This window comes from Capsicum annuum, chromosome 6 (assembly GCF_002878395.1).
Source record: "Capsicum annuum cultivar UCD-10X-F1 chromosome 6, UCD10Xv1.1, whole genome shotgun sequence".
In the NCBI taxonomy this organism is placed as follows: Eukaryota; Viridiplantae; Streptophyta; class Magnoliopsida; order Solanales; family Solanaceae; genus Capsicum; species Capsicum annuum.
Window position 1 is genome coordinate 83,853,063 of NC_061116.1, and position 11,463 is coordinate 83,864,525.

At 33.3% G+C, this 11,463-nt stretch overlaps 1 long non-coding RNA gene across 1 annotated transcript; it reads left to right on the forward strand.

Moving 5' to 3' along the window:
* The first annotated feature begins 2,034 nt into the window (after positions 1 to 2,034).
* On the forward strand, positions 2,035 to 9,054 carry LOC107873304. The gene is made up of 3 exons (XR_001675239.2): positions 2,035 to 2,199; positions 2,270 to 2,354; positions 8,612 to 9,054. It is a non-coding gene; the product is annotated as an uncharacterized LOC107873304 (long non-coding RNA).
* Positions 9,055 to 11,463: the final 2,409 nt, after the last annotated feature.

Below are 11,463 nucleotides of genomic sequence, written 5' to 3' on the forward strand. Positions count from 1 at the left end.
CCCGCAACTAAACTATACCCTAGAAAAGGGTATAGGCAGACTAAGTAAATATTTAGACTTTACCTCCCTTATCTTTAATAGCCTTACTAATCATAAGTCAATTCCTCTTATAACAATCAACTCTAGACACCACCTTCTCACTATACCACTTTGATTTATCGAGTCAGTGTTAAACACTAATTTGATGAACTTAACCATCCTTGACTTCAATGGTTTCCCACCCTCAACAAGATGTTATTTCAGACTTTAACGTAATGCATAATCGTGTTTATATATTATGGATATGCATTAACATCCTACTAGTTAGAAATTCATTTAACGTTATAAGGACTTAATTAGGAAGACAACAACATTCTGTTTACCCAGTTTCAATAATATCAACCAGTAAGTGAAGACCATAACCATGCCACAAGCATATAGTGAGAACCCTTCAAGTAATTTATATCAAACATAAACACTTAGCCTTTTTAAGAACACCATATAGTTCGTTCAAGCACAAATTAAAATAGATAGAAACTCATATTAAGACTCCGACTACCAACATCAACCTTGTAAAAAACCATGACTCCTTAACTACATGCTAACCCTGTCTCAAATAACTAAGCAAACAAACAATTAAGATATAACTTGTACACATATGTTTAGGTTTAATTGTTATCCACTAGAGACGAGCTCTTGTCTATGTACCAAAACTCAAACATCTAGTGTATGCCAACCTTATATCACTAATTTCATGATGATTTACAAATATCGATACAAGTGATTAACACTTAGGATATCAACTAGTCATTAATTTTCCTTGAACATGAATAGTAACAAGCCTATGAAGAAATAATTAACATGTATGCATAAGTCAGATAGGGTTTCAACTGCATTTAACCATCACCTTCAATTCACAGGTCAAATTAGGACTTAACTAGTACTTACAATGTCTACATTATGGGTTCAAATACATATGGTTAGCGCCCGGACACATCCAACCTTCCATCGTAACACCAAATGCCTTGTCTTAGACTTCCTTTCCTCTAGTTACTACCGTATATTCTTTGAAATCCACCAACACCAATCATTATATATTCCTCGAAATCCACCAATACCAATCATTATAGACTCCTCATAATACACTAACACCAACCAATTATGATTAGGAATTGTTAAGTTCTAAACCATTTTATGGGTATAATACTATTTATAAACACTTGAGAATGATTACCAACATAAAATGCAGATTAATTGATTGATAGATTTCCGTATCTTAAGCAACATCAATATAACATTCAACTAGCCAAATTTTACACTTTTTTCCATCCCAACACCATACTTGTAAGGCCTAAACATGCAATCTCCTATCAATCTACGTCATACCCATGCTTTTTAATCTAATTCTAAACTAATTAATTAAGCCTAGCCTACCTAAACTCCAAACAACTACTACAGAGCTATACAGTGAACTTTTGACTTTATGCTAGTCATTTCCAATGTGAAATCCATGAAAAAACCATAGGTTTTATCTTGTTCAAGCACATTTACCCCTCTCAATTGCTCTACAACTATGAGGCAATCATAAGGGTTTTTAGAAGCCTCATTTATTCTATTTTCAATTGAAGAGGTAAAAGAAAATTAGATAAAATAAGGTATGGATTCTATCTTCGATGTCCCACTATAGCAATCAGTAGGCTGCTACCACAGTGCTGGTATTGGAAAATATTTCTGCTATAGCTCAGTAATGTCAGCTTAATCAAAACTTTCAAATTCTAAAATTTTAAGTCAAGTTATCCCATACTAGTTTGAGACCATATTTTTAAAAATCCTCGCACCTCACGCATATCGATGAGGTATCATTTAATAATGATGGAGTTTTTCTTAATTTAATTTTGGGATTTTATACATAAAGAGAAAATAAACACTTAAGTCTACATATAAATGGACCAACCCATTCAAAAAAATTATAAAAAATAAATAAAAGGCCCAACCTTTTCTGCTTCTTGATCCAGCCCAATCTACCAACACTATTACATATAGCCGTATTTTTAGGGTTTCCAAATTGAAGATTCTTCTTAATCTGCCACATAAGCTCCAAAGCACCTAAAAAATAAGCCACTTTCCTTTTTTGAATCGTTGTTTCATGATGAACCAGCATTGGGTGATCAACTCTGTGCCATGACTGAGTGTTGTTACTGCTAATTACAGCTTGCAGAAGTAAGTTTAGAGAACTTTCTTGTATTTCTTTCCGTTGTAGCTCTTCTAACTTTCAATTTATTTCTCTTAGTTGTGCTCTCCGGTGGATGGGAAATACAACTCCATTTTGTGCCCTACTGAGGGTTCTAGGCCCCTGAAGGATGTTACACCTCTGAGTAAGCTCATACACCAATTGTTGTCCTTTTTTCCAATCTCGAGTTGAATCCTTAATTCCGTTGTTATTGTAGTTATAGATGGGATGAAGATACTGAGATGCTTGGACCCGCTAGTAATAGGATAGTAATAAGCTCTTCAGGTGTATGAATTGCAAAACATCCTCATAACCCTCTTCTTTTGCTGCGAGTCCTTTTTGTTGGCTAATGTAGTATAGGCTAGTTAGGTTTTTCACTCTTTTTGGTGCCTCAAAGGCTTGTAAATACTTGCATATGAACAAACTAAGTTGTAGCCTTCCCATCCCCTTCAGGCCTTCATTGGTGATAATCTAAAGTAGGTACATTGTAATTTATCATTGTTTAATATCTTCTTGCCTATAAATTCTAACTATTGGAAAGATGTGATTATGAACTCCCCCTTATCAATGGCTAAATTTGTTAAATGATCTACCAATTGATTTCCTTCCCTCATGATGTGTTGAAATTGAACTTGCTTGTGTGTTACCAATGACCATATTTGCTCTATATTCTCTATTATGTTCCATGGGAAACTCCATTCTTTATTTAAAATCTTTAGAATAAGAAGAGAATCTGTCTAAAAATTACCTTATTGTATTTTGTACTAGAACAATGTAATGCTGCTTGTAGAATAGCATAACCTCTACCTCAATATTAGAAGTGTCTTCTATTTTAGCTTCTTTTACATAGATCAAATCTCCTTTCTCATCTCTTAAGCAAGCATAAGAACTAATACCTAGATTCCCTCTAGATACTCCATCAGAATTGTATTTAACCCATCCTTCCATAGAAAACTTCCAGAGAACTTAAGTCACCTTCACTTTTGGTCGGCTATGTTCAAACTCCTTCAAAATATCTGGCCATTTATAATGGAACTCTTTGTTGGCTTCCCGACTTCGAGTAACATTCCCATATTCTTAGTAATATTAAATATTTTTGTTCTGCTAATCTCTTTCCATCATGCTTTATGTTGTTTCTTCTTCGCCATAGTTCCCAGATGATCATGCTAGGTATAGCTAGATAATATTCTTTGTCTCTGCTCCTCACTTCAGCATTCTACCATGCCATAATAGTTTCTCTGAAGCTTAGACCATTTATGTTAATACCTGCAAAAGAGGAAAAATAGGACCATTTCCTGTTAGCAATAGGAGATCTTAGAAACACATGAGATATGGTTTCTTGATCTAGATTTATACAACACCAACATCTTGAGGGACCTTGTATTCCCCATCTTCTTATATTCACCTCAATTGGAACCTTTCCTTTCCATATTCTCCACATAAAGAAAGCCACTTTGAAAGGCATTCCTTTTACCCAAATCTCTTTGAAAACCTTATTTTCCATCCTTTTGTCTAATATATTGCCAAGATGATCTCACAGTGAAGTCTCTTTTAGCTTCAAGCATCCAGATAGGTATGTCATCTCCTCCTATACTACTAGGGGGACCCACATTGTCTAAAATATGACTGGTAATCTCTTGTAGAAATAACTGACTAATAAGTTGTGAATTTCATGTACCATGCTGTGGTAAGTCCTTTACCTCTTGATACCTATTGTCCCACTCCCTACTATTCTAGGCAATATTGTACAAGTCTCCATATGTTGTCCAATTGTCAAACTAAATACTCAAATTCCCCTTTTTTGTTTGCCAAAGAATTTGATGCTCAATTAGGTCCCTAGCTGCAATATCTTCTTCTATATCTGAGACCCTGTCCCTATCTTCTACATGACCATGTTTGGGTGCTCCGTTTTACAATACTTATTATGCATATAAGTACTCCAAATTGAAGCCTTAGTTCTAAAATTCCACCATAATTTGCAAAAAAGATCCATATTCATATCCTGTATCAATTTAAAACCAAACCATTCTTTTTCTTCAGGTAAACATAACAACGTCCACTTTACCTAATGTCTGCTTCTTCTTCCTATATGATTACTCTAAAAGAATTGTGCTAACGTTCTGTGAATTGATTTTATTACATTTTATAGTGGATTCATAACTGATAGACAATGAATAAGAATGCTTTTTAAAACATGATTTATAAGAACAACCCTTCCCCCATATGATAAACATTTTCCCTTTCCAACCTTGTAACTTACTACTGATTCTGTTCATAATAGGCTGGTATAAATCCTTTTTCTTTCTCTTGAGAAATAAAGCACCCAAGATAAGTAAAAGGAAATTCTTTTCTTAGGATCCCTGTAACTGCTTTCGCCATTACAACCACTTCCTGGGATACACCCTTATGCAGATAGATTGTATTTTCTCCCTATTAATATTCTGTCTCGATATTCTTTCATACCTCTCCAATATTGATGTAACCCCATGTATAGTGACCAAATATGCTTTACATAATATGATCTTATCATCAACAAATGCTAGGTCGTTAATTTTTGGATTTTTCTTAGCATTCCAAACAACTTGAATTCTTTTCTAAGCGCTCTACCGCCAGAATGAAAAGAGTGCGGGATAAAGGATCTCCTTTTAACCTCCTGTATGATCTAAAAAACCTTTTTGGTTGGCCATTTAAACAAATTGAATGTCAGTTGTTACCTACCAATCTGTAAACCATACCAATAATTGTTTTATTAAACCCCACTTTTCTCAAAACTTTTGTTAGGTATAACCAATCAATCCTATCATAAGCCTTCATCATATCTAATTTAATAATCATATTGGGGGGTTTACCTCTCTTTCTTAATTCAGAAATAATCTCTTGCACCACCAAAATCTTATCTATAATGATTCTTCCTTGAACAAAACCAGCCCGCTCTTCTGAAATAATCTTCAGTAATAACTTCATTCTGTCATGAATAATTCTGGAAAAGATTTTGTTTACAAAATTACTCGATGAGATTGTCCTCATATCTTAGAAAGTGTTCACCACTAATTTTTTGGGTAGAAGAACCAAGTTTGTATGTGTAACAAATCTTGGTAATTCATATCCACAAAAGAAAGCACCACCATTTGATGATCATTTTTTCCAATAATATCCGAAGCTTCCTGGAAGAAAGGTCTGATCATTCCATCTAGACCTCCAGTACTATGTCTGTTCAAACCCATTACTACCTTACTGACCTCTTGAATTTTAGGAATTTTGTTTAGCTCTACATTCTGCTCTACATTCACTAATGTTGGTAATTCTTCCAACATAGAAAAATCTTCAATTTCATTTTATTTTAAGAATGAAAGAATGACACACCTACTTCAGCAATCTCATTTTGATCTTCTAACCACTTATCTTCTTCATTCTGGATTCTTTTAACCTTCAACCTACTCCTTCATCCTTTGACAATTGCATGAAAGAATTTTGCGTTTCTCTCTCCATCTTTGAACCATTGAAAACCTACTTTTTGCTTCCAAAAATATTCTTCCCTCCCGAGTTGAATATTCAAATTCGCCTGTGCTTTAAACAATAATTCTTTATTTATGCCAGATGTATATTCTTTAAATTGCTTTTCCCTTACCTTAATGGTCTTCTCCAGTGTAGGAATTTCTTGAAAAATATTACAAAAATGTTCATTGCTTCATTTGGATAAAGCAGATTTAACTTGCTTTAACTTATAATGGAATATGATAAAAGGGTTACGTTGCACCTCTGTTTTCCAGTTCTACCTTATAACCTCCAAGCAAGACTCCTCTTTCAACCAAAAATTCAAAAATCTAAGAGATTTAGCGATCTGATAATTAATAGTTCTGAACTTAATCTGCAATGGTGTGTGGTCTGAACCACTTTTGAATAAATGCTCTACTCTCAGAACTGGAAATTGATCCTTCAATCTTTTATTACACAACACTCTATCCAATCTCTTTAATATGCACTCCTCATCCATTCTCCCCCAGTTCACCATGTGTACTTACTACCTTTGAACCCAAGGTTTTCTAGATTGCAAATATTTATGCAATGTTTAAAGTCCTCAGTTTCAGCCACAGTAATTGGTAAGCCTCCCAATTTTTATTCTTCACTAATGATCACATTAAAATCCCCTCCCACTAACCAGTGTTCTTGAATTGACAGTTTCATCTCTTCCAATAATTCCCATAGTGCTACTCTCTCAGCAGAATTACATTTAGCATATACTAATGTAACAACAACTGCTACCCCTACTTTAATATTTTCTAATCTCATAGTCAGCTGTTGTTCTTCATCCATCATTACATTCATATTAACAATTGAATACATGAATGGCCATATTTTTCCTGATGTTTTAGCCACTGTATGTTGCATCCCTAATCTTCTTTTATACTCTTTTATATTGTGGTTGTCTTGAAATGGTTCTATCAATCCTATAAAGTAAAAATAATGCCTTTTTTGAAGAGTAATCAACCTAGTGAATGATTTTTGAGTATTCACTGATCTTATGTTCAATATCAGTGAACTCATCTAGGTTTATTTTTAAGAGAAATTTTAATCTGTATTGAAATTGCTTTAGCTCCTATATCCTTCCTTCTCTGAATTCCTTTTGATGCTTACAACTCATCAATTTTCTTGAGTGATAGATTTTCATCAATAGTTGCTTTCTCTATTTTCTTTCCAAGGCCCTCTTCATCTAAGTTCACTTTCCAACTGTTGCTGAAGTCAATTTGGTTTTCAACCTGAATTGCTAATGGAGTAACATCTTCTATTATTGTAATCTCTTCACTGTTCTGTTGATCAGCTATAACTATCTCTTTGGAAACTTCTTCTTTCTCACTGGATTGTTGCTCAATATTGTCTCTTTTTGTAGATGAGATAGTTTCTAAAACTTTATCTTTCTCTTCCTGGCTATCTTCATTTTGTTCTTTGTTTTCTACTTCCTTCCCAAATATACTGGTAAGCTAATCTTTAGTGCTTTCCTTGATAGACTCCTTATTATTATCAATCTGTTTGTCCTCAATCTGCTCTATATCTTTCCCCCTCCTCCATAAGAGCTTCAAAGATATTTGATAAAGGAATTTCCTTCTACTTTTCTTCCTCTACCTCTCTCAGAATGTGACCAAACTTGTCTCTTCTATATTTATTTCTTCTGTTAAGCCACTTTCGATTTCTATTTCTTCCTCTCCTTTGAATGTTTTTACCAGTTTCTTCTTCCTTTTCCTTGCCTTCTTCTTTTGATTGTTTCTTTGGTACTTCTTATTTTTCATCTTCTTTTCTCTCATGCAATTCAGGGTGAATATTCCAGCATGTTCTTTCATTATGTCCTTATAGGCAATATTTCTTACAATACTTTGGCATGTAGTCATATTGAATTTGTATCCATTTAGCTTTAATATTCCCTGTCAAATCATCTTCTTCATTAATTTTCACCCTTTGTGGTAACTAAACCACCAAATCAACCTCTACTTTAACCTTTGCACAACTAGTTCTTGTTTGGTTCTTTGTTGCCATATCCATTGTTAATGGCTTACCAAGTGTTGAAGCTATCGAAAAATTGCATTCTTCGCTAGAAAATTGGTTGAAGGTCTAGCATTGATATCCATGCTACCCCAATTATTGTTTCCATATCGAGCTCAAATCACGAATCCCACTTTAATGTTCTCATCTGCCAAAACATGTCTTTAGCTTTTATATAGTATGCAGCAGTTGACATAAGATTGACATAATCCTCCAAAATTTCAAGACAAATAAGTATGTGTCTAGTGTCCAACACTCCAATTTTGCATTCGCCTTTAATACTACACTAACTTGGAATAGCTCTTCCACTCCATTATGTCTGGTTTTATGATAGCATATTGTAAATTTTCTTGAATGTAACTTTTTACTTCAGACGACTTCCATGTTATGTTAGGTTCACCATGTATCATCATCAGCGATTTAGGGGCAACCCTTTCAACATTACATGTAGAGCACTTAGGCTTCAATAAATTGGCATAATTCATCTTTTTAGGTGAGACTTCCTGTGTATCATTACTTTCCTCAACATTCTTCATCTTTTGATTATTTTTTGGTGGGTCAGACCCACCGAAAGCGGTGGCCATGGTGGCCGAAAATTGAGCAGTAGAGTTCAGGGTTAGGGTTTAGCTTGAGATTAGTGAAAGAATACATGTTAATCATGATGGAGTAGGTCGTTACACATAGACTTCTTATGTTTTAGATCTGGAGCCCTATATATTGTTCCATCCTATCTTAGGTGTATGTATAGACCTAAGCACCAAACTTACCCATACTTTAGCTAAGTTTTGAGAACAAAGTGCTTATTCTTATGTTTTTATTCTACTTTTTATGTAATTGAGCTAACCTATGTGATTAGCACGATTTCAGGTGTAAATAGAGTAGATGGAGACATAAAGGGACCATGGAGTACGGATGACGTTGAACACAAGCAAAAGTGGCATGTTGGATGCAATGTGGTGCCTAAAAACTATTTCCAAAACTATTTATTCATTTAAAGTTAGTCTAGGGACTTGGAAGGAAATTTGAGAGAAAAGTTATTAAAAATACCCCATGCTGACAATTGATGTATTATGTTGTATTATTTTTTAATTGAGATTGGCAGCTTGGCACAAGGGAGAAAAATACAACTTCATCTTGTTCACGTATATCTCCACCAAGATCGTTTTTACCTTTTGGTATGGTGAATATTCCTATTGTAATTTTCATTTTACTCATGAGTAGTTAAATTTATTAGTTAGGGTTATGGAAGCCTTGTAGCATACAATCTATTACTATGGATTTTGAATTCATTATGCATTGATTTACTTATATCATATTCTCTTCGTTTATCTTGAATTCTTATGGTTGCAAACATAGAGAATGTGCCATTAAAACTCAACTTGTTCAATAGAAAGGTTGATGTTCGAAAAAGAGAGCAGTGAAAAGAAAATAGGGTTTCAACCTCTATTTCTCACGTTAATGCCCTAATAAGATTAACAACTTGGAGACTTCGTATAATTGTATAAACACTTTTGATTCGAGAGAGCTAAAGTGAATTAGTCCTTGATGGTTGAGAAGCATTTGGATTAGGCTATTGAATGTGTTTCTCTATAAGTACAATGCACGTATGAATTCTTAAATCCCATAGTTAGAAAGTATTGAAAACTACAAGGTGGACATAACCCTAGGTTGCTATTTCTCTGAATTCAAATACTACTACACATATCTCATCTTGTTTAAACTGAAATTATAAACTAGTGAAATGAATCAAATCCCCCTTTTGTTTTACGGAAACAAATAATTAAAAGTCAACTAATCTGCATACAACTTAATTAACAACATATTCCTAGTGGGATTCGACCCCAACCTAGTTGGGTTATATATTTGACAATGACCGCTTACACTCTTGTAAGAGAGTTGTAATTTGGGCGTATCACCACCGCCTTGCATTGAGCTCCATGCATAATTCAACCCAAATATCTGGTGTATGATTTTTTCTTCCTAAGTTATAGGTGAGGCCACTTTTGAGTTGAGTTGCATGGTGTAGGAAAAGCCATTGATTGTCCTCTACTTCGAATAAGTCTTCTTTGTCTAGTTGTTTTAAGGTTCCACCACTTCTTAAGTTTCTTGGACCCTTTAATTGCAAGATCCTTGTATACAAAACTTAGTAGGTTGTTTATCCGTTGGTTTCTTAATAGCAGAGATTCTTGGCCGCCCCAAGCCATCCGAGAAAGCACAGTTTTGCTAGAACCTAATGTGCGCCAAGAGAAAGGTTCAACTAGTCTTAGTTATTGAGGCTCAACTTGATTAAGGTTGCTCTAATAGAATTTTTGATACTCTATCATATGAGATATTTTAAGGAGTGAAGTGCTTTTTGTAACGCGTGAAATTTTTTTACACCATTTAATTTTATCTTTCGGAAAAATTTGAATTAAATTTCCTCCTTAATTTTGAATTAAATATGCTTCTTCCTTCCTATGTCAATGATTTTTTAGATACTCAGTTTATCCTTACACTATTGAGTTTTATCTTTTACTTTTTAGAATCCTGATATTGTTCGTTTTAAAAATTTATCTATCAAATTTTCCTATAGAAAAATAGATTATTTCTTAGACGAAAAAAATAATAGTAAATAAGAGATGCTGATTGAACATATAAGTTAATGTTCTATAATGAAATAAATAAGCAAAGTACGAAAATTTAATTTTACTAATAATAGTTAGAATTATAATATCTATATGTATGAGTGAAAATAACAGAGAGCAATAGCTTTATAACATACTTTGATGCATGTAGTACAAAAAAGTAATTAATAGAAATAGATGTATATTTAAATTGCTATATTTTTTTTATCTTTTTATATTGTAAAGGAATTTCAAATTATAATTTAAAAATATTCTATTAATGATAATCAAACATGTTTATCTATGTAGACAATAGAGAATATGTAGCTGTGGATATTTCACCTTTGCCAACAGCAATAGGGTGTCATTAATTTCATATACCACTCTGTTACGTTAAAAACACACTGTCCCTCTATATTTCTGTGTATTTTTTCTTTTCCATAATTTCCAAATTCTCATTGTTGGTATTGCCTTGTAAATACGTTTAAAATCATTATAATAGTCAGCTTCCAATCAAGTCATAGTCATTTGGTGCACCTGGATCAAATTTATGTACAATCTTACAATTATCAGAATTTTTCAAATTTCGCATTTGCAACTAGCTAGGAGAACATATTGTATTATTTTCTTATAGAAAATCGTACGATAATAGCATTTTGAAGGCACATTGATACTCTTTCATTAACTAATCATCAGTACAAACTTTTGATTTTCATATTCTCCATGGAAAAATGCCATCAGGGAGATGCTATAGCAGAATTTGCTCATTCCTTTTATTATCAAATCAGTGTTGGAAAGATTGAAAAAATCACAGAAGTTTTCATAACTTGAGGCTGTTAGAATATCTAGTAATCCTAAATAAGGATTGACAGATTTTAAATATTTAAATATAGTTATTGTAGATAGAGTTTATTACTGTTTAGGTTCTCTTAAGACTCGAGTCTTATCCATCTGTATATTTAAATATTGTATGTATCACTAAAAAGAATCATCCATAAAATTTCAATACAATCCAAACTCTTTTATTTTATAAGAGCATCTATTCTCTTCCATCGACCATGGGCCACGCATAAACCAGTAACTTTGATCTCCTATCTCAGACCATAGCCACAAAAA